Source organism: Microcebus murinus, chromosome 7 (assembly GCF_040939455.1).
Source record: "Microcebus murinus isolate Inina chromosome 7, M.murinus_Inina_mat1.0, whole genome shotgun sequence".
Taxonomy (NCBI): Eukaryota; Metazoa; Chordata; class Mammalia; order Primates; family Cheirogaleidae; genus Microcebus; species Microcebus murinus.
The window spans coordinates 57,388,105-57,413,155 of NC_134110.1; the positions used below are offsets into that span (position 1 = coordinate 57,388,105).

The window sequence follows — 25,051 nt, forward strand, 5'->3', positions numbered from 1 at the left end:
AAGAGAACTGCTGGGAGGCCTATTGTGCACTGGGATTCTTCCAGTAGCTCTTTTTCTGTGATTAGATTCTGGACCATTTCCCATTGTTCATGGAAGCCAGTGTGAAGGAAAGGAATTCAAGGGTCTATGACTGTTTAGGACCTGTTTCAACTGTGCAAAGCAAAGCAAGAGGCAACCCTTGCTTTGGTGTCCAGTTTTCTCAGTTTTGACAAATGAGCAGTGCTACCTCATTGTGGTTTTAATTTGCATTTCCTTGGTGGCTGGGGAAGATTGTTTCATTTTTGTAGGCTTCATCAACCTGTGAGTATAAATGAGTTTATGTTAAGAAAAACAACCTATTATTTTTTGGATCTTTTCTCGACTTGCCATGCAGTACTTCAAACTCCTGAAAAGCTCCTTTTGCCCAAGTATTAATAGGAATTTCTATTAAGGAATTGCACATATCACTTTTTTTTTTTTTGAGACAGAGTCTCACTCTGTTGCCTGAGCTAGAGTGCCGTGGCATCAGCCTAATTCACAGCAACCTCAAAGTCTTGGGCTCAAGCAATCCTTCTGCCTCAGCCTCCCGAGTAGCTGGGACTACAGACATGCACCACCATGGCCGGCTAATTTTTAATATATATATTTTTTAGTTGTCCAGATAATTTCTTTCTGTTTTTAGTAGAGACGAGGGTCTCACTCTTGCTCAGTCTGGTCTCGAACTCCTGACCTTGAGTGATCCTCCCGCCTTAGCCTCCCAGAGGGCTAGGATTACTGGGATGAGCCACCATGCCCAGCCATACATATCACTTTTGATCAGCTCACTTGTAGAGACAAGTACCACTGCTGCAGCTTCCATCTCATGTTGTCACTTGTGTGCCTTGCCTTGCATCTTGGAATCCACTGTCCTTCCACCTGGGTGTTTCTGGGTCTTTCTGGAAGCACAGACCTTTTATCTGGATATTGTTACACCAGTTGGACCCACCTCTGTCACCTCTGACAGTCACTGAAGTCTCCCATTGGGCACGTTATTGATACACTGAGCCCTTGAGGGGCCAAAATGAAAGACTGTGTCTGAAAACAAAGGGAAAAAGCCACTCTTCTCTTTTTTCTTACACTTTCTGATGGGAGTCCCAAGGCAGACTGTATGTGCATGTGTTGTACACTGGCTTCAGGTTTATTAGCAATTTGATTTTGCCCTTACGCTCCTTCTCTCTTACAAAGAGGCCTGTTGCTACCCTATCCCATGAGGTTCCAGACATCCTCTGACTTGCCTTAATTCCAGTTTTAGTTCATGATTGTACCATCTGCTCCAAAAATATACTTTCAGATTGTTAGAGATTATGTGAAACATGCTTTATTTATATATGCCATATATATATATGGCATATACTTTATTATATGCCAATCAGTTTGTTTTTATAAAAAACATTCATTTTTAAGGTGCAGTGGAGATGGAAAGGTCAGGGGATAGAAGGCTGCAGAGTGAAAGGAGAAATCATTAAAAGTATAAGCAGCTGTTTGCCCTGACACTCACACAATGATGAATGTGTATCATGATGTCTCCTTTGCTTCTTCAGTGACTCACCCCTGCCTAGTACAGAATTCAGAAAGGCCTATGAGAGCTAGCTGCCTGGCTTACATGGTAAGTTAGGTATGTACTTTATAACTCAGTGATTATTTCTCATGCAGTAGCTCAAGGGCTCAGAGATCAAAGAGTAAACCTCCTTTACTTGATACCAGCTCTACACTGGTTCAACCCAGCTAAGTTGCTTTTAAATTTCGTACTTTTCCCATTGTCACAGAACTGCAAATCCTCCCCAGGGGCCAGGTGCAGGGCAAGCTGACCTAAGCTATACCTTGAGCTACTCTCCAAAGCCTGCCCGCTGAGGTCACCCTTAACCCTGGCTTCCCACACAATCATTCGGAGCTCTCCCGGAGAGCTAAAGAAATAGCTATAGTTAGATTTTTCATTTAAAATTTGGCACTGCCTGAAGTCATTCCCATTCCTTCCAACGACTGTTGCCATTATATTAAAAAGAGTAAATTTGCTGCCGCATTACTTACTGCCCAGAAAATCCAGCTGAAACCTGCTACTGCCAAATCTGCAGTTTCAATGCAAGGCCAGAGCCTTTAAATAGCTCCTGCTGGTGAGGATTTTCTGCTCTCTAGAAAAAAAAAAAAAATTGATAAAGCCTCAGTTTGAAGGATTGGACATGGACCATTAGAAACAGAAAATGGTCGTCCCTGTCTCTCTCCGTTTCTGACTGTCCTATTTGCGTACTTCTTAAAGGTAAAGTCTCCTAAGAGTTGTGGTGCTTGGCGTCTTTGATCAGAGTCAGGAAATTTTTTTTTTACTTACATTTTGCAAGAGTCCCTCAAGTCCTCCTTTAAAGGCCCATTCTCCACATCTAAAAACTTTATATTTACAGTCTCTCAAGTATACAAAGCTATTTATTTAAAAAACAAAACAAAACAAAAGAGGAAAGAGCAGTAAAGGAATGAACATTTTTTTTCTCAGGTCTCCACTTAACGTGAGGTCATGGCCTCCTTTTGAGATTTAATTAGATCTACTTATTTCATAGCACAGCAAGCAAGAAAGCAGGAAGATACAGAGTGCTTTTTGTTTGTTTTGGTTTTGTTTTCATTCTTATAGCCCCACATTATCTTGAACTTAAACTTTTCCAGAGGATTGGTCATATGATATAAGGCGTTGTGGGGGAAATAAGAAACTGATGAGAGAGAATCTCATTTTGATAAAAATGCAATTTTGTGGAAGTTTAAAATTTTGTAGTTAGTAGGCTATTAGCATCTTCTTAAAATACATTCAGAGAATCAAATCTGACAACTTGATTGTCCAGATTGCTCACAAACTGGCAACTACAGAAACCACATTTTAACTCTTTACTATGTTGGTAGAATCATCCCTAACACTTGAGAATCAGAGTAGAGAAACACTCCCATCCATTGACTTTGACTTTGACTTTTGTAGGCAACACTGTTAAAATGTTTAGGGAAACACTAACCTCCTGAAGTTCCTTGCATCCTGCAGTTTTAGTTTAATTTCTGGAGGCCATACAGAATACATTTAACCCTTTTTCCAAAAGAGATTATTTGAAGACCATGTTCATTTCTCCCTGAGGATATTGTGGCATCTTAGATAAATTCCCGATAGCTCTATGAGTCATATACTATGGCTTGTGTATACCTTTTGACTGCTGTGCTGCAGCTCCTCTCCCTGCCTTTAGGTGTGCTTTCTCTGGTCTGTTTCTTAGAGGACTGTCTTTGGGCACTTGGAGACTTTTGCAGGCAAGTGGAGAACTAGCTGCCTGGGAATTTATTGTCCATGTTTAGGGCCTTTGGGCAAAGAGTTACAGATGAGAAAGTTTGAATACCCAGTTCTCTTGTCTCTGTTCTGGACAACTTTGAGGCATATTTTTCACTGGAGGGCTTCCCTGTAGAATTTACTTGAAGTAGAATTTAAATGACCCCCCTGCTGGCTTCCAACCCTTCCCTATCCTGCTTCAGGGCACTCTCCAATCTTTCTTAGAGCACTTCCTTTAAAATAACACTTTCACATGAGTTCTCCTGCTGCTTGTAACTTAAATCTGCTTCTTGGTAACTGGACTTCAGACAGTGTGTCTTCCCCTCAATGAGTAGCAATCAAAGCAAATATGACTCCATGCATGGTATAATCAGTGTATGGTAATTTAAAACCAACTCCTACTTTATTCTAGGCCCTGTATTCCCTCTAGCATAGCTTAAGTTTGAATTCTACACTTAAACAACTATACCATACCATTGATTGCTATCACTGCCAATTGAATTTAATAATAAGATTTTCAGCATGGGCTATTAAAAATTAGAACCCCCTCAGTGGGTCTGAAATAATGGAGAATTCTGTACTTACATTTTGTTTTTGCTTTCATGTCTTTTAACAATAATGGAGTTTGCTAATATGTAAGCCTGCAATTATATAGATCATAGACTTCCAGTTCTGAACAAACTGTAGACTCAATAACTCAAACACTCTACCACAACACATAGACATGCTACAGCAAATGTAGGAAACATTTTTTTTTTTTTGCTTTTTAGCATTTTATTTTTCAAGAGGTAATATATTTGCATAGTTTAACAATAAGCACAAAAACCCTTTACAGCAAAGTCTTCCCCTCACCCTGCTGTAAAGTTGCTCTGATCCTGTCACAGAGATCATAAAATCACCAGTTCATCCTGTATATCCCTGGAGCCATGCTATGTATATATAAAAGAAAAAATATTTACATACTATATTTATATATATGGATTAGATAATATACATGCTATAATTTATTTTGCTGTTTTCACTTCACAATATATTTTCAAGATAGTTTCACTTCTAAACATAAAAGACCTTCATTCTTTTTTTCTTGAAACTACATTGTTTGACTATAAAAGAAGTTATTTAAACAGTTCCCTAATGATTGTCTTTTAAGTTGTTTTAAAATTTTTCTATTACAAATTATGCTGCAATAAACATTTTTTGTACATATGTCACTGTAAATATGTGCTAATACAATTGTAGATTAAATTTCTGTATGTGGAATTGGGAGCCATAGGGCTCATACCTTTGGAAGATTGATAGATTTTTCAAAGGTTTCCTTCATAGAGTTATAAATTGACACTTCCACAAGAAATTGATGAGAGTCCATCTTTTGCCACATCCTGACCAACCCATTATAATAAATATTCTTTTACATGTGTACCTCAGATCAAAAATCAATGAGTGGAATAATCAGGGTCCAGAAAAGAGGAGGAAACTTAAAATCAGAGCAAGTAACTGCGTGATGAAACTGTCTGTCCTAGAAGGGAAATCTGGACTCAATAATCTAGGAATTTAAATTTTAATTCTCATCAAATAATTAAGAAAGAGACCCCTCTTGAGAAAAGGTTTATACATTCAGTAAAAGAGTAGTCCAGAGACAATTTACCAGTTAACACAGGGAAGGAAAAGGTAGTTATCCTGTTTGGGTCTAAACAGTAGAAGGCAAAGTAAATGATTTTCAAGTTGAGATTTGAATTTATACTATCTGGATGGTCCAGTTACTCCCAAGGCAAGAAACAAGCACAGCACATGTTCCTAGAGACTCTCTCTTCTGGACACGGTGGAGTAGCTTGTAATGGATCAGCCTTTCCCCCAAAACTACTATAAAACTGAACAAAATATGCAAAGTAACTATTTTCAGATGTTGACGAACTGACAGTGCAGGTCTGTGATCCCTGAGAAAATAAACTCAAGTGAGGTGGGTCCCAGGATCACGTAATTCTCTCTTGAACACTTTCAGATGGCAGCTCAGGCAGTGGAGCATAAACAGAGCACTGTGATTTTGCTGAAGTTAGAAGATAAAGATGAAAGTAGGGGTAGTTGGGATTTGTGAAGCAGGATAATCAGAGAGGAAGGAGCTTGCAAAAAAATAAAATAACTGCCAAAGACTGTGTAAGTATCCCCTTGAATTTTGGTTGAAAATACAAGGTGTACATGCATAGGGCAAGACCTCACAAGGTCAGACAATGAATATCTAGAAGAAAAAGAACAACTAACATGAGTTTTGAGCTAAACAATTACTGGAGCTCACACAGGGATGGAGACCTTTGAGACATCAGCCAAGGTGGAGAAACCTCAGTGAACACACCAAGAATTTAATAGAACAGAGTAATTCCTACTCAATCCACAGTGCTGTTCAAGCCCAGAATTTGGATCCAATATGCTTTTTAAAAATAGACACAATCAATGAGAATTTCATGCATGTATGACTTATCTTTCCAGGCCATATATATTAATATTTAGTCACAATTATTTTCACTAATCTGATAACCAAGAATATTTGTAGAAGTCCTCCCTTTTAGTAACTTTCTCACTGGAATTTCTGATAATACACAGTAAGCTCTAACCACTAGGTATGAGAGTACTAGGGTCTCATGTTTTAACACAACTTCAGGTGAGGCGAGCTCCCAGGTCATAAAATTTGTACCGCACAAGTGGCAATAGCTACTGTTAATTTCTTTCATATTCACTTTCAATGCACCAAATCCCATGGCCCTTGTCAGATATAAGCTTAAGATAAGAATAAAAGAATGCAGGTGAATAGGACATATAAAGATACCCTTGGGGAAACTATCACAGAGAGCTATATATATTTCAAAGAAGGCATTTTTCAAGGTGTATAATATATTCAGTCAGTAGTTTTAGATATCAAGTTTTTTCCTTTAGTGTTGTGTCAATGCTTGGCTGCCCTTTAAACTTTTTAAACTTTTCAATGGAGCCCTGATGTTAGCTCTAGGAGAACAATGTATCAGTACAATAGGTGTTTGCTTTGTATAGTATTAATAGCTTAATGTATTTATATATATGAACATAAGTTCATTGGTGTCACATGGAATCTTCAATCACAGCATGTAACTGAATCTTCCTTTAGGAGAAACTTAGAAGTTATTTAAAAATCTTTAATGAGAGAAGGGACACAGTCATAGAGAAGAGAGGAAATTTCCACTGTATTTTTTGTAGTCAGCTGATAATTACCATCAACCTCATTGTTTCATGTTTATATTTAAGTATTTATTGAAGCTCTGACCTAGACACCCATATCCTCACTTCTGGAGATACATATAGTATAGCCAACCAGCTACCTTCTAATTAGATCAAGAAAATACATAATAGCATATATTGCTAAAGATTTAAGTATCATATAATTAACCTTTATATTTATTTTCCATGACTGTTACAAAAACATTTTTATGCTACCAATTAACATGTACTTCTCAAAACTTTGAAGAAATCAAACCTGCTAAATGATCAATTCTAACATTGCTCAATGAGCTAATGTAAGAATGAAGCTAATTTAGGTATGAAACATATTGAGAGCTATTTTTATTGCTGCATCAGTCAGTGTTCTCCACAGAACAGACCAAAAGGAGATTAAATATATGTATGTATGTATGTATGTGTATATATATATATTATATATATATACATACATATATACATCAAGACATTTATGTTTTAAGAAATTAGCTCACATGATTATGGGGGCAGTAAATCTGAAATCTGTAGGGTGGGTCGGCAGGTTGGAAACTCAGAAAGAAGTTGGCACTGCAGTCTTGAGGCAGAATTTCTTCTCCATCTGTAGACTGTAAAACTAGGAAACAAGTTATCTGCTTCCAGAATACTATGGTGAGACCGGATACGATAGGATAGATATTTTTATTTCACTGGACAATACTTTCTATGTTTCTTCAAGATAATCTAGGCTTTTTCTACTATGTGCCTCAAAATTCTTCTAGACTCTACCCACCACCCTTCCACATTTTTAAGGACTTGTAACAGCAATGTGCCACGTCTCAGTACAAAGTCTGCATTATGTCCTAGAGCTACCATAATGAAGTTCTAAAAAATTAGGAAACAATGGAGGCAGAGATTGGAGTGATGCATCTACAAGCATCACTTGGAACATTAAGGATTGTCAACAATGACCAGAATCTAAAAGAAACAAGGAAAAATTCTTCCATAAGGTCTTTGGAGGGAATATGATCCTGCTGACACCTTGGTTTGGTACTTGTAGCCCCTCGAACTATGAGAAAATAAATACATCTTGTACTTTGTTCTAGCAGCCACAGGAAATTAATATACTGTTAAATCTTGCTTTTTCTTTTATTCTTTTCTATGTTCAATGTGTTGTGTTTTTCAGCTACTTCTCCTTCCTTGAACTTTGGAAAGGGGCGTTTAATTGTTTATATTTTCTGTTCTTTCATTTTCCATTTGCTAATTGCCAGCATATAGTAGTATATGCCTAACTTGGCATTTGTACCAACTCTTTTCCTATTTTACTTTTATATATACTGTATCTTCCTTAAAGCAAAACCCTTCACATATTCTACTACTGGCTCCACAAGGACAAAGACAGACATGGTTCCCCTGAAGACCAGTTTTAGCAATATAGGCTCTAATAGGATGTAAGTCTGCATTATTATTAATAGAAACATCCAAATGGATTTATTCATTAAACATTTATTTCATACATACCATGTTTTAGATACTATTCCAATCACTGTATAGCATGACTTTGGGATGTTTACTAAGTGCTCTATTGCAGAAAAAATGACCCAAACTATACCCACATTAGTAACACCCCTAAGGATTGCCTCTCTTTGCCAAAAGCCAGTCCTTCACAGGTAGTAGCTGTGCTGATGACTTCCCAGTCCTAACTTCCTTCTCTTTCTTACTTGTCTATGTTTCTGAGAGTCTAGCATATCCCACAGCTCATTTGCTACATTCAAACCCAACCTCTGTCATCTACCATCACTGTGATTATGGATAGTTTGCTTTGAATTCTCTGTTCTGCATTTGTAAGAGCATCAAATGGTCTATGATAATACATTCTACCTCTTAAAGTTGTGAGAACTCAAATATGATAGCTTATCTGGCAAAAATAGAAAATGAACAACTGTTAATTAGTATTAATGTAGCCCTTAAGGACTTTGCAGTCTGATGGGGAAGGGATGTTAAGCATTATTTCTCCTTCTATAGAAAATATGCATACTTGTAACCAACATGAGTGGTATCTTTCCTGCCAACCTGCTACCTGTATAGCTTTTGTACTTACTTAGGAAAGTACACATCCAGCTTACGTTGGTCAGGTCTAATGTTACTGGAGTCCAGATGATATGGTGTTCTAAGGCAAGTAAAGGATAATGAAACATGATGTCCCACCTCTAGATAAATGAGTCGTAAGCTAGTTGCTCATGCTGGTTCCACATTCCTCCCTTTGTTTCTTCCCATTTATTAATCCAAAACACCTTTGGATATGGCTTTTTTTTTTTTTTTGCCTGAAAAAAGTAGAGGGAAAACTCAACATTTAGCTTGTTTTTTGTCACTACTTGTTGTTAAGGTCTTAAAATAAGTTGATAGGTTACACATGCCTTTGCAACCTTACTTGAGGCTGAAAACCAAACAATTTTACCCCAACTTTATCAAGCTAAGGCAGTAAGACAAAGTCATAGGTTGGTTTAGAGTCTGCCTCTACAATGTAGTAGCTGTGAGGTTTTTGTGATTTTTTTTTTTTTGCCAAATTACTTAATGTTTGTGAGCCTCAGTTTCCTCATACATAAATTGAGAAAAAGAAAGATTATATGAAGTAATCAAATAAAAAGTTGGCCTATGATGTGGCTGACAACATGATAGTTTTTATGTTTATTCTTTAGCCATCATCAACTTTATTTACCATGGCATTTTCAAATATTAGTAAAACATTTAAATGGAATTTGGGAGCAAAAGACAAGGGCCAATGAATATGGAGTGGGAAATAAAGTATGACGACAGCTGGGTAGACCTAATGTGGCTGTTTGCTGTTCTTGTGATGCCTAGCATTTGCTTGTCCATGGCACTGAACTCAGACCCCATTCCCTGACATTTGCCTTCCAACCGGGACTTCCTTCTACCATCTCTTCTTTCTTTTTGTTTTTTTAGGTGCAACTTTTTTTTGCCTTTTTCCAAATATGCATTACAAAATACATAAGCAAAGTAATTATTTACTTTCCCATTTGAAAAGGACAGTGTGAAGTTGTGCAAAGAGGACTGTACCCCGTACCGTACCATCTTTGAAGTAAAAAAAAGGAAACCTCTGGATTTGAATTCTATTTCTGCCACTTAGTAGTTTTGTAACCTTGAACATGTTCCTTATCTCCCTGAACTTTAGTTTCCTCACTTAAAAATGGCTATAATTTTATCTTTCTGAACTAGCTTTTGAAGGGATGAAATATGTTACACAGAAAACACCTGGAATATCTTTTAGCCTAGAACTGATAGGTACAATGTTAATATGAAGTTATAAATTATTTTAACTGAAAAGTTTAAGACAAAATGTTTCTGGTATTCTTCTTCTATAACAATGAATGGGTAAGAAAAAAATTAATGACATTTTGAAAATGATAAAGTGGGAGAACTTGCCATACTAGATATTAAAATATAATTATAGTTGATTTAAACAGGTATATTAACTAATGATTCAATAGATATATCAACTAAATAGACTAATATAAAACAAATTTTAATATAGACATAAGAACTTGCTATATTGTAAAGGAAGGATAACAGAGTAATTAAAAAGGAATACATTGTTTAATAAATAATTTTAGGAAATGTAGATAAATATTAATAAAAACCCAGATAGATCTATAAATTCCAGACTGAAAATATAGAACTATAACAATATATTGGAGAGGTTAAGTAACTTGCTCAAGGTCCCACACTTAATGAATAGTAAAGCTGGAAATTAAATCTATATATTCTAACCACTATACCATAGAACATAAAAATGAATAGAAAAAATGTTATAAATTATATAAAAGTTATTGAATATACATACATTATATATTAGATAAAATATTTAAGTACATATTCACACATATCTATTTTTAAGGGTTGGAAAATGCTAAAGCAAAATGCTATAGTAATGAAGAATAATAATTTTCTTCGGTGGTTGAAATTACATTTTTTTCTTCATATAATTTTCTGCATTTCCTTTAAAGGACATTTGCTACTTTTATAATCAGAAAAAATACTTTTATAAAAATTCCCCTTCTTAAGAGGAGAAATTTAAATATCTTCTCTCTGTATTTTCTTGAAAGTTGTGGTCCTCCATGGTCAGAGAATAATTATTCATTAATTCATGGTAATGCTTGGTGCAATATAATTAGCTGCTTAGGAGGAAAATCATACTTGCTTGCTAAGCATTTATGTTAGAACATGTTTCAGACTTGTCTTTCTCCCCTGCTGTCATTCATCTCCACCCCAATGCCAAATAAAATGTCTTGGCTTGGGTACAAAGGCACATTTATCTCTGATTTTTCTGTCTTCTTTTTTTTCCCTACAAAAATCTTCTGAAAATACTATTATTTGAGCATCTTGATGACTTTACAAGTCTGAGTACCCTTACTCCCCAAACTAGGACTTAAGACTGGTGTGGTTTCAAGACAAATTCACATAGCATTCAAGTTAAGAGGTTGTTTCTTAGATGCTGTCTATGACTTAATTTTCAAATGCTGTTAATCCAATAACTAGCTTAAAAATGAACATGGTGAAGCTTCTGTTTCCTGCCATGATAGTGACTATTAATAGCACAAGCTACTGGGTTAAAATCAAACCTGGAGAATCTACAGAAGCCAGAGAGAACCAATAAACCATGAAGAACTTCAGGCAAGATTAAAATCTATCTTGAAGTCGTGTGTGTGTGTGTGTGTGTGTGTGTGTGTGTGTGTGTGTGTGTGGTATTTGAGTATGTGGGCAGCTGGGTCCCAGGAAAGATGGTTGTTGGAAACAGCAGTAGGAGATTTGAATAGAATAAAGTTTCCTCCTGGACTTGCTTTGAAAGAATCATCGGCTGCCCTTTTGCTGAAGATATTAGTAGAAATGATGGCCATGGCCGTGAAGCCTGTACACACTGGGAGCACAAAAGCCCTACTGGGGTGAAAAATAAGAAAAAGCAGATGAAGACTGAGAAGATATTCTTGGGAATCCACCCTAGACTTCTCCAGTTTCTCAGGACTAATGGATTATATTTTTTAAATATAAAATACAGAACTTTTACAAATGTAACGTATTATTAGGTCATAAAAGAAGTCTCTCTGTGTTCGAAAGTATCAATACCATACTATGTTCTTTAACCATAAGGCTATGAAATTAGTAACTAAAAACAGCTTTAAAAACCTATATGTTTAGAAATTAAATAAATTACAAAATAGTACTTGAATTAAAAGGAAATTATAAGGGAATATGAGAAATATTTACAGTGAAATTATAATAAAAATAGTAGCAAAAATTTATAGTGCTTGGCTAAAGCAGAACTTAGAAGTAAATGTATAGTCTAAATAAATTTATCAGGTCATACAAATGATTTTTAAAATATTGTCCATTAACAATGCCTAGAAACTATGGCCAAATCTATAAAGTTCAGCTTGTGTGGTTTCTAACTACCATTTTCCACTAAATGGAAACAGTATACCTGGAGGAAATGGCTAATTCCAGATCTAGGGAGGATATGTACAAGAGAAATCTAGAATATTTTCTCATGATGTAGTTGTCTTGATAGGTTCTTTTCAAAAAACAGGAATAAATAAAAAATAAATAAAAACACTCTCAAAGACAACTACATTCATACCAAATAGACTCAGAAACTAATCTAAATAGGCTGCCATTAGCCACAGATGGGACAATTTGAACATCAGTAAGGATAATGATCGAAATATAGCATTAAATACATCATACATTTAGATCCATGAGTTCATAAGAACACAAAACTTTCTGAGTCATTTTTGGAGTATAGGGGGAAACAAACTCATCATTTTTGAAACCTGTAATATAGGTAAAAATAGAAAACAAAACCAAGAATCTACCCACTCTTTCCAAATTAAATTGTATTTAACCTAATGAATAGTGGATGTTTCTTTTTATAGAAGTATTCAAGCTACCAAAAGAAGAAGAAATTAAAAAGTTAGAATATCATCATTTAAAAAACCCTTAAGATAATGAATCTAGGCAGTGACCATCAGTGGCTGCAAATATCACAAAAAAGAAAGACAGACAGACATTACAAGCTGCTTAATGGAAATATACAGTGTCATCTATGAAATAGTTTTGCCAGAAAATCAACTTGACATCTGATTAGACTTTAGAGCCAACTACAAAAAGCTAGAAGTACTGGTGATGAATGAACATTTTAAATGACAGCACAGTGACCCAGGCAGCAAAATGTAGGCTATGGGAAATGCTACAGACAACCTGATTTCTTCAACAAATTAATTGAATCGCAATAAACAAAAAAAGATGGAAGAATATATAGATTGAAGGGATTTAAAAGACATATTAGCTAATTACAGTGTATGGATTCAGACTAACAGGAGATAATAATGGAAATTTGAACCCTGATCCAATATTTAATAATATTAAGGTATTATTTTGGCTTCTCAAAAGGTATGTTAATGATATTTTGATTGCATTTTAAGTGAGTCCTTATCTTTTGGAGGTGGCACTAAAATATTTATGAATGAAATGATATAGTATTTACCTCACTTGAGTGAGGCAAAGACATAAAATGCAACCAAAATGTTTGTACCCTCACAATATCCTGAAATAAAAATAAAAATAAATAAAAATAAATAAATAAAAATGCTAAAAAAAAAGATTTCCTTCAAAATAATAAGGTATTATTATTATTATTTAATAATAAGGGAAGGTATATGAAGTTATAGAAGAAATAAGGTAGGCCATTAGTTGATAATGGTTGAAGTTGGTTGTTGAGCACATTGGGACATATTCTTGTTGGCACATTATATTATTCTCTTTATTTGTGTGTCTTAAAAGTTTTCATAATATAAACTTAAATTAAAAATGTGGTAAGTATTCAATGCAAGAATTTTGGGGAAAAAAGTCAACAAAACAAATCCAAAGTAACAAGAAATAATAAATAAATGCAGAAATCAAAGAAATAAAAAGTAATAGAGATGATTAAAAAACAAAAACTGGTTCCTTGGATTAGAAGGATAGGCTTCTGGAAATACTAAGGAAAAAACATACAGAAGGTGCAATGAATCAATGCAAGTATTTAAAAGAAGAAATAACTGTAGACAAAACAAATATTTTTTAAAAGATATTTTGTGTTTTTGTAACCACATTGCCACAAGAAGCTAACAGCTAATTTATCTTTCTGTTAGGCTTCAGCACTAAGAAAGGGTGTGACCTAGATGGCAGACAACAGATGTCTGTCACCGGAAAGGACAGACACACTAAGCAGTTATTATTCATACTTAAATATTAAGTCTTAAATATTAGTCTCTTATGACTTTGTTTCCTGGAGAATCAGCCTCTCTGGGTTAAATAGGCTATTATTTTTATTTGTGAAGTATAGATCCTAGATTTAGGTAAATTCACAAAGTATGTGATTTCTTGTGCTACCTCTGAGAAGTCAACTACCCAACCTTTCCTTGTAGTTACATATAATTTTTATGTAATTATGTGTCCACTTCTCAATTACCAGCCCTTTGAGGGCAGGAACTGAGTCTTGTCTGTCTGTATTCCACTCTCCCAGAACAAAGCCATAATAAAAGCATACCAATAAGTTAAAACACTAGGTAAAATGGGAAAATATGTAAAAAAAAAAATGCCATATTAACACACACAGAATTGAGAATTTAAAAAATCCATAAGCATTAATGAAATTAGAATAATAGTCAGATATCTTATTCCTCAAATATCAGGGTCTTGATAGTTCTAAGGATGAGTTCTAACACACTTTCAAGGAACAGAGAATTTCTATTGTTTTACGTGTCATTACAGAAAATTGAAAATGAGCCTAGCATGTTTGTGATTCTGAAGAGACTATGGATCCACATCTTAGCCATGAATACCAAACAAAGGACTTCCACTTCAGCGCAGGACCAAGAACATTTCAAGAATTCTCTACTCTCATCCTAATTATGATCACAATCTGAGAAATAATGTTTTTTTTTTTAAACCCAACCGAACGCTGAGGATGCAAAGACACCTGATGAGCAAAAATCCAGAAAGTGGTGAGCCCTTCCTGGGAGAGAGCTCCACAGCTGCTTTCATCCATGGTGTGTAGTGGAGGAGAGAGAATCTACTCTAGAGGCAGGTGAAAAGATACCTATTGAAATTTTAACAACATTGTAAAGCCCAAGTGTGAGCTGGTATTATAGGATGACTTTGTCTCTCTAGGATCCCCAGACATGAAGGCTGTTACCGAATCCCAGGAGAAAGATTGGGGGCAAGGTAGATGAGCTGAGAGAAGCCTCAGACTTCCTGTAGGTATAAACCTGAGAGACCTGCTGCTCAACTACAGTCTACGTGGATTCAGTGTCCCGACAGAAGGCACATTCCCTTTTATGCATGAAACATTGTTTACTTAATTCTTTACTTCATTCTTTACTATTATTTTACATACAATGCCTAGCAGTCAATCAAAAAATTATGGAATATGAAAAGAAGCAAGAAAATTTGACCTAATTCTTAACAAAATGTGGAAAAGGCGGGATAAAGGACAGAAACTACAGATATTAAAGACATACTAAGTCTTAATGCTCTAATAGGTCATACAGCTTTAAGAACAAAACAGTGTCATGTTGGACTAAGAACAGACATATTGACCAGTGAACAGAATAGTAATGCAGACTCTTCTGCAGGATAGTAGAGTTTTTTACCCAGTTTGATGATTATTACATTATACGTAGAGACACAACCAATTTATAAACACTGATATGACAACAGAAGAGTGGACAGAGAAATCGAATGCCTTTTATTGTTCCTAAACCACACTCTGTGACCCATTGTCCGACCTAGTTTATGTTGTGTCTTAGTGAACGCCAGGGAGACCAAAGTCACTGTTAACTAGTCTTTGAATAATTAACAGGGCTGACAGTTTAGATCTTAGTAAAGAGTCTCCAGTACTTTTATGTTAAATGTTAATTACTGCATTTCAGGCATTACTAGTTAATTGAATTGTTAGAGAATTTAACATTTACTTTATATTGACCACATGCTGCGTTGGAGGAATGAGAATCTGCTCTCTGGGGATAGTATACCAAAACAGCATTATTTTTTTTTCTTAGTAGCAATGTACAGGAAGCATCACAAAAACACAACAGTACCCTGGTAATGCTTCAGAACTGTGCAATTAACCATGGCCCCTTTGTGGTAGTTATCGTGCTACAACTTAAAGGTCTGTTAGACACTTGTCATTGTCCTCTTTGGATCAAATGATGAAAAATGCACATGTAGGAGTTTTCTGCAGTGGGAAGGGAGAATTTCCAAGCCCTTTGTGTAGCAATAGTGCAGATCCATTTATTTTTCTAAAATAGGTACTCATATCCTTAATATATGTATTCTTGAGAAGTTCAATATTTTTTTTGGATATGAAAGGATAACATGGATTTGTTTATAAACTGTGAATGAATTTTTGATTTTGCAATAATGACCTATTTTTCAAATACCTTCTTTGTGCACATATACCTGCAGTTGTGATCATAGCAATATCTAATATTATTAAATCTTTACTATGTTTTAAGACTTTTACATGTAATCCCCATAACAACCTGATGACACATGAACTATTCTATTCCCATTTTTTAAGAAGAAGAAATAGAGACATAGAAGAGCAATTGAGTGGTAGACCCATTATTGAAATACAGCGTCTTCCTGAGAGGAGAAAAGATGGCTGACTAGAGACATGGGTTGCCATACTGTCCCAGAGGGAAGGAAGAGTTTCAGATAGAGAAGAGAGGGAAATGGGAACAGCCCAGGTGTAGTTTGGGGGAAAGGTGCTGAAGGCTGCTGGAGACTTCAGAGAAAGAAATTGTGAAGTAGAACAGGAAGAAAAAAGATATCAATAGAAATCAACCGTGGAGAAGGTTGGAGACCAGTGAAGGCGGTAGGTGGGGGTTTCATTTCTCCTTCCCACACACCTGTGGTAGTTGGCGGGCTGCTGAGCTGCTTGGGAGCTTTTCTATGCTCATAAGCCCAACTACTGCTTTAACCACTGAACTAGGACCCTCTTGAAAGTAAAGTGTCAGAGTTCCGGCCCCCTTCCGGGTCGGTCCCCATGCCCACAGCTCTGAGCCAAGAGGGTGGATGCTATGCTGCTTCTCTGCCCATACCACCCCTTTCTCCGCCCCAGGGAGCTCCCGCGCTTCAGTTTTCGCATCTCCTATTCCCACACAGATAGTCCCCAGCTCCTGCCCAGACTGTGGTGGGCCCCAGAGATATTGTGTGATCCCAGAGATTGGACAATGCGTGCAGGTTTCCTTCCACAGTGAGATACCAGAAGAACTGGGGTGCTAGCTCTCTTCCATTCAGACTCTTCCTCCCCCACTCCTACCTACCCTGCACACTGCAGCTGACAGGGGCCAGTGAACTAAGACTTTCAAAAGCAGTGGCCTGCACCCTGCTGGTGCACCCTCCAGTCTGAGGTTTCCACAGGGAGAAGGGCCCACACCTTTCCCCTGGAGAACCTGCAGTGGAGCTAGGGGTGCTTGGTCTGGGAGCTGTCTGCCTGCTGACATTGCCCAGAGAGAGTCCACCAGCGAGACGCACACGTGGGGCTGGATCCCATACCCCCAGGACTCAACTGGTTTGTTTGGGGGCACAGAGGGGAAAATTGAGAGCTAAACTCCAGAGACGGAGGAGCCCACATGGGCAGAAAGGCAGGAAAATACCCTGTGGAGTCCAAGCCACAGTGAACTTGAGAAGCACTATCCCCACCGCAGGAAAACCAGGCCTTCGGACTGGGGCAGGTCCACAGGCAGGGCACTGTTGCTGGCGAGCTCAGCAAATTCAAATGCCCATTTGCAACCAGACACTGGAAGGAGTCTCTCCAGGAAGGGGAAGAATGAGGGAAGACAAACAAAACTGACTCCTGATAGCCATTGCAGATGGCCCCTTCCCCACAAGCAGATTTTCCAGTTTGGTGGGGATGCTTGATGCTTCAGTCCCTTTCCAGTGGCCTTCCCCAGCAGCCTGGAAGTGACCGTTGATCCTTGCATGGACAATTCCTACTTCTGCAAAGCCTGAAGGCAGGTTTGCCTGACTTAGCCCTGCCCAGTCTTGCTCTTCCACCTTCTTCTGCTGTGGTGGAAAACAAGCAATCCCCAGAGAGCGCAGGGCCCCACCCACCGCCTGGGGCATTCAGGTGCTGCTTCTGAGGGCCTACAGCTGATTACTGGCACCAGTGAATAACTCTTCAGTTGGCTCTTTCCTGAAAGCGCTGCCAACATTTTTTTTTTTTTTTTTTTTTTTTTTTTTGAGACAGAGTCTCGCTTTGTTGCCCGGGCTAGAGTGAGTGCCGTGGCGTCAGCCTAGCTCACAGCAACCTCAAACTCCTGGGCTCGAGTGATCCTTCTGCCTCAGCCTCCCAGGTAGCTGGGACTACAGGCATGCGCCACCATGCCCGGCTAATTTTTTATATATATATCAGTTGGCCAATTAATTTCTTTCTATTTATAGTAGAGACGGGGTCTCGCTCAGGCTGGTTTTGAACTCCTGACCTTGAGCAATCCGCCCGCCTCGGCCTCCCAAGAGCTAGGATTACAGGCGTGAGCCACAGCGCCCGGCCTAACATTTTTTTTTTTTTTTTAATTTTTAAAAAAGTTTTATAAATATTTTTTCTTTTAATTTTTTCTACTAAATAAAAAACTTTTTTTTCTTGTTTTTTTTCCTTTTTTTCTACTTTTAAAAGCAGACAAAATGCCAACTTTTAACAGGGAGAACAACTATACAGTCCATTACAGCATCTACTGACTCAATCAAACAGCGTGTGGCCTATTCTTATCATGAAGCACCACCCACGAACTTGATTAAGCTGGGGTTCCCATACAAGTCACACAGCTGTGGGGAGGGGAAGGCAGCAGAATAGAAGCAGCCTGAGGGGGCACCACATTGTTCATGTTCTTAACCTACATGTAAAAAGGGACATTCCAGAAAGGGGATAGTATGTGCAAAAATCCTACTTTGGGAAAAAGAATGGTATGTTCTAGAACCTAAATGGAGACCAAAGTGGCTAGCTTATGAATGATTGGAAAATGGATAAACAGGTAAGATTGGAAAGGAATCTGGAATGAAATAATTAAGTGTATTAAAGATTATGATAAAGAATTTAGATTTTGCCTTCAGAACAATAGGAAGCCACCAATTCTCAATGATTCTCAACCCACCAGCTTAAATGGTCACTCATGCATGATGTGGAAAATCAACTGGCTACTTCTTTTTGTAAATAATTTTTTGTAGAAACACTGCCACATCCATTTGTTTACATATCATGTCTGGTTGCTTTCATGTTATAGTGGCAGAGGTGAGTAGTTGCAACAGAGACAGTATGGCTCAGAATGCCTTAAAATATTGCTATCTGGCCCTTTATAGAGAAAGTTTGAAGACCCCTAGGTTAGAAGGTGAAATTGGGGAGACTATTTAAGAGGCTATTTTATTCATCCAGTGAAGAGATGATAGAAAGATGGCTGTGGAGGTGAAGAGAGGACTGATTTAAAATATGCTTGTAAGCTATTATTGTCATCAGTAGTTCTTCAGTGTAAGAAATTAACAGGGACTGTGCTAGAAATGTAGATGCTTGGCCACCACAAATAGATTTAAGTAGCTTAAGGGGAAGCAGTGTTGGGAAGGAAGGCCTTGGCATCTGCATTTCTAGCCAGCGCCCCAGCACAAGAGTTCTCAGAATCTACTTGGAAGCTGCTTGTCTACATGGCATTGGAAGTGGCAGTAAAAATTGAGAGAAAGGCAGGGTCAAGAGTGACATCCCAGGTTTGAAGCTTGCTTAAGGAATTGAATACATGGTAATGGCATTTTATGTAATATGGAAGACACAGGAAGGAAGGGATTGCAAGGAGAAAATAAATCAAGAATTCAATTTGGGACATATTGAGCTTCTTGGAAGACAATTCAGTGAAAATGAATTGGTAACTGGATAAATGAGATTGGAGCACAGAGATGAGGTTAGGATCAGAGACATAAATACCACTAGATGGTAGTTAAAACTAGGGGAATGAAAGAGACTATCTAGGAGTAAATGTACAAAAAGGATATAAAGTGATTTCAGATGAATCCTTGAGGAATTTCAACCCTTTGAAGGTGGAGTGTGAGCAGAAGATCAAGCAAATAAAAACAGAAATCAGCAACCAGAGAGACAGGAGAAAAAATGCCCCAATTTAAACACCCAAAGTTGTTCCTTTAGAAACAATTATTGAAATATCCTCTAAGATGATCTCCAGGCCTTCAAACTATTATTCACATTGCAAATAGCATGATATTTCAAAAGGAAAATATGATTAGGTCATTCCTTTGCTTAAAATAATATTTCAATTAATACGCTTTGTGGTTTAACTCCTTAAGCTATGTGATATCACTGAGTTGGGACATCCTTTCTGGAAATTTCCACAGACAGATCACAAAAAGGCAGACAGCATAGTTAGTAGAACACAGAGAGAATTATTAAATGTAATTTACCCCATTGCAAATCAGTGACATTTTTACAGGGTGCAACCACATGTGGGTCTTGGCACAGGATTTGGTATTTGTTCCTATCTCTTGCTAAGGCCACTGCCATGTAGTTTCACGATCTACTGATCTCATAGCACACAATGAGAGTGAGTGGTTCTTCTGTTGTAGCAAAACTAATGATATTGTTTTATACTATATTTTAATTGCTTATATACTTGCTTGATTCTCATCAATAAACTGCACTCACTTGAGGACAGGATCTTTCTTAACCATTGCTGTATCCCCAGCACACAGTACAGTACATGTATATTACCAAACATTTCTATATGTATATTACCAAACATTATTGTTGAATGTATCAGTCCTATTGGTAATAAAGCATTGTGATTTTACATTTTGTTTAGTCCTCAAAAATATATTGAGCGTGTGCTTTGTATTAAGAAATATGCTGGATCTTGAAGATGAAGGAATGAATCAAAAATACAAGATCCCTCACCACATGAAGCAGGACATATCTTTCTTAATCTAGCCAATTCCGTTTAATTCATTTCAATGCAACCCAACTCAGTTCAACCCAATTAAATGCAAAGCAATGCAATTCAGTTCAGCACATACAATTACATGTAATTAAACAAACTTTAATTGAACATCTCCTATATACCTGAACTAGCCTAAGAGAGGAAATATTCAATCCTTCCAAAGAGTTTTATGAAACAAATTAGATAATATGCACCTTTAATGAGGCATTGATTAGAACATTGTAAAGCATGCTACTTTTGTGAATGTTATAAATCATCTCACATTTCTGTAACTAGAAAGAAATATTGGTTTCTTTTTTTATCATTTTTAAAAAATTTTTTGCTGTCCGTCCCAATTTGTCTCAAGAAATGCTGTTTTCACCACTGACATAGAAACACTATCTTTAAAAAAGCAAAAAAGGCCTTAAAGCATTATTGATTTTTCAGCATATACAAGGAAATTCAATTTTGCAGAACTAAAAATTTTAAAATTGACATTAAAAATGATCAAAATTTTAAAAATTGTACCCAGATGCAAATTTTCAAGTCTATGTGGTTTAATAATTAGTGGTATTTCTGAGTCTTTGGGATGTTGTTTGTTCATTTATTATGTTTTAGAGCCAATGAGCATAGGAGACATTAAAGTTAGCCCTTCAATTGGTGTGCTTTTATATGTCATAGTTTTGTGTCAAAAAAAACCCTGGTCAGTTTTATCAGACTCTACCATGGCTTTGATGCTTTATATCATTTCCACAAGAGCATTCCGTATTAACAGGGAGCAGTTTCACATCGTACCACTTGTCCAGTTTGGATCATTATCTACCAATGGGCTTCCAGGTTTCTGAAAACCTGGGACACTGGTTATAGTCTCTGATTCTCTCCATCCCTGCCTAATTCCCTCAACATTTGTCCTGCTCAATTATACTGAATAGGAAGTCACAACTTATTCACCATACCCTTGAAATCTTAAATTTGAGCTTTGTCAGTCTGGCCTGGCACATAGTAAGTCCCCAACAAATGTCTGTTACTTGAGTACCCATGAAGCCTGCAGCATGTTATTAGTACAGCTTTGGTTCCTTAAGTAGGAGCCTTTTGGGAAGAATCTCTTGGAATAGCAATTGAAAACTCTATTGACTTTTCTTGCATTGGATCCAACAGTTTGGCAGCACTTCAGAACCACATTCTGCAATCTTCTACATTAGAAGCTAAATATGTATCTGTTTTAGGGGAGAAATGTACAATATACTACATATTCTGAACCAGTGGCATGCATTGTGGGTAACTAGAGGCATTTTTTCATCAGTTCATGCCAATCATCTGGTATCCTTTTCTCTGCTTTTTGTACAGAAGGCTTATCGCTACCACTCCAAGCCTCCTAAGTAAAGACCAAACACTGCCGGTGCACAGAGAATAAGAAAGATAGAATACACATGGCTTAAGATTTAAATAGGCATTGCACTATGTAAAACAGGAAACTTTTCCTAAAAGTGGGTTACTTTTGCTACTCACCCATTAAATAAGAGTTTTGGGGTGACTTCTAGGATGTTTTTTGTATGCACAAAAGTCAATTCATAATTTTAATTTGTTTTAAAATTCTTATTCCATTATAGTGACAAATACAAGAGCCTGTCTTCTCTTTGAAGAAGCTTTTGTTTGAGTTACATTTCATATAATTCTATTTAAAATTCTAGCAAATTTTACCAACCACCTAATTGCCTTTGGAAAATATTTGGTTTCATTTATAATTTCATTAAATTTATACTTTCTTTCTAAGTATTCGAGCTGTCTGAATTAATAAACAACTATTTCCAAGTACTTAAATAACTTTTATATATCTGATCATTTGAATGTATATGATGAAACTTGAGTTCTTCTAAGTGCTTCAAAACTCTATACAAAACACAAGTGTAAATCTATATGAAATATATGGATAACCATTTATTTTAATATGCCAAAATCTATACAATATTACCAGTATACAAAATCACAAATATACACAGACTGCTTAACAAAATACATAAATTCTATGGATTTCAATTTTTTAAACTTTTATATACATAATTTTAAATATTCCCATGCTTAAAGGATGTTCACCCACGAGGAAATAATTCTATAATTTCACACAAGTTGGGAAAATATTGTCCTGTGTAATGTGACATTATTTTATCAGAATGTTTGAAGCTATCATGTTAAGGACAAAATGTTTGGCTCAAAGGCTTACAGGATCCTGGGCGGATTCACTGAACCTCATGTCACAGAGGACACAACTTCAAGACAGAAGTGATCTAAAAGGATCCATCCAATTATTTAACCTAATGTCACTGTTGGATTGTGCATTTCTCTCTTGTAGCATATGGAAATGCCTTTCCATCTAATTGTAAAGATTTTTAAGCTTGGCAGAATTCTTTTTTCTTTCACAATCTTGTACTCCCACAACACTGGAGAATATTTTTGAACTATCCAGTTGAATTCTTAACTATGGACCTACAACTTCCAATGTCATCCTTTTAGCAGTACTCTTCCAGTGAACTTTTTCCATTGGTTTAAAGAAAACATGACATTCTCTGTTCAGATATTCATATGCATATAGAAAAAGAAGTTAAGTAACTTTCATTACTTATAACTTCAGCCACTTTGAGGAAAGATAAAAAGAACGTCTGTGGGTAGCCTCAGAATAGCAGTGCCCACCTTCCCAATTTCTGGTTAAATAAACCCTATCATGAACTTTCAACACATAACCATTTCTCAGTAAAATCTGGAGGAGTTGAGACTTAGAATGGAAGTAGATAAGTTCTCTGTGAATGAATTATGTTTCAGGCACCATATGTGATTTTGAGCAGAGTGAACATATGAAAGACCCATATCCTCCCCATGGGTCCAGAGAAGTTGTCCTGCTATAGCTCTTCCAAATCCAGTCAAATTTCGGATGCCTATTTGATGCTGGATTTGCATATCTGGACTTTACCCTTTTGAAAGTCACTTATCTGTTTAAATCGTCTTTGTTATTGAATAGATGCTGAAGGCAGGCCTCCCAGTGCAGGTGACTAAGATGATATACTCCTCTTAGAGATCATCTTGGAAAAATGCTCAAGAAATTTGGAGATAAAGCAATAACTGGGTTTTAAATAGCCTAAATTATTAGGTTATTAATAAGAAAAGAATTGCTTATTCTGAACTTTCCTAATATCAGAATTGCTTCTGAGGGGTGATAACTTCTTTGATTTTCTGAGAATTTTTAAAAATGAAGTTTTCAGTGGCTCATTGCTATTACTTTTAAATTATTGCCAGATAAAATAGCTTACGATGACTTCAGTCTTAAAATAGCTTTGGGCCATTCCCAATGTGTAAATTAAAATACCTGTGACAATACAGAAAAAAGACTAAAATTCAAAACCAAAAATGAAGTCTACTAGACAGCTACTATCACAAATATGGAAGGGAAACTCAGGCAAATGGAGACTGATTAAGGGCAGGGAAGCCGGGAAATGGTACTGGTCTCTGGGATCCTCATTTTTAGTATTGTCATCATAATCAGGGTCAGAAACAGAAAGAACTCTGGTAGAAATGCATTCTGGGATTATGTTATAATGGACTCCATTAGATAAGAAAAAGAGGGGAGTTGGTATAAAGACACTTCCTGGTTAGAGAAGGACTCAGTTAGAAAAATACTGGTCAGAAACAGGAAATTTGGCTAAAGGTTATAACTATGAATTTATACTATCATACAGATGCCCCTCAGACCATACCTACTGAAAAACATTGTCAATTTTCATGAGTAAATAAAGAGGAAAAGGAAAAGAAAAAGTACACAGAAATATTTGAGTAAACTGTATTTGAAACAAGAGAATCTCTAAGTGCACAGTGGCAGTATCACAGCAAATAAAGTTTATCCAAGGCATGATCATTGCTAAATGAAAACTTTTCCCAAGACCCCATCATGATGACTTACCAGTATAGTTGGCATTGGCAATTTCTGACAGTCTCTATAGAGACTGAATATGAAGAAAAAAATAAAAGAATCACAAAGGATAATATGTCTTTATGATTCTGATAATTGGATAAATAGGGATTAGTTTTTTAAATTAATGATAACCATAAGCAAAATCATACCAGAACTATACCAGAGCAGGACCAATTCCTTTCTTATAGAAAGATATATCATATAAGAAAAAAATAATTCAACAATATTCTTTATATATACCTAATCCAAAATGACCCAGTAATGGTAACATTTATGAATTTTTGTTCTTGTTTGATTAAATTCAAAAGCTTCTGCACAGCCAAGGAAACAGTCAACATATCAAATGGACAACTTACAGAATGGGAGAAAATATTTGTATGCTATATATCTGATAAAGGGCTGATAACCAGAATCTATAAAGAACTCAAGCAAATCAGCAAGAAAAAAATCAAACCCTATTAAAAAGTGGGCAAAAGGCATGAACAAAAGGTTTTCAAAATAAGATAGACTAAAGGCCAATAAACATTTGAAAAAAATGCTCAGTGC

At 36.4% G+C, this 25,051-nt stretch overlaps 1 non-coding gene across 1 annotated transcript; it reads left to right on the forward strand.

Annotated features, from left to right (window-relative positions):
- Positions 1-24,392: 24,392 nt before the first annotated feature.
- On the forward strand, positions 24,393-24,536 carry LOC142872000 (U4 spliceosomal RNA). The gene has a single exon (XR_012920252.1). It is a non-coding gene; the product is annotated as a U4 spliceosomal RNA (small nuclear RNA).
- The last annotated feature ends 515 nt before the right edge of the window (positions 24,537-25,051 follow it).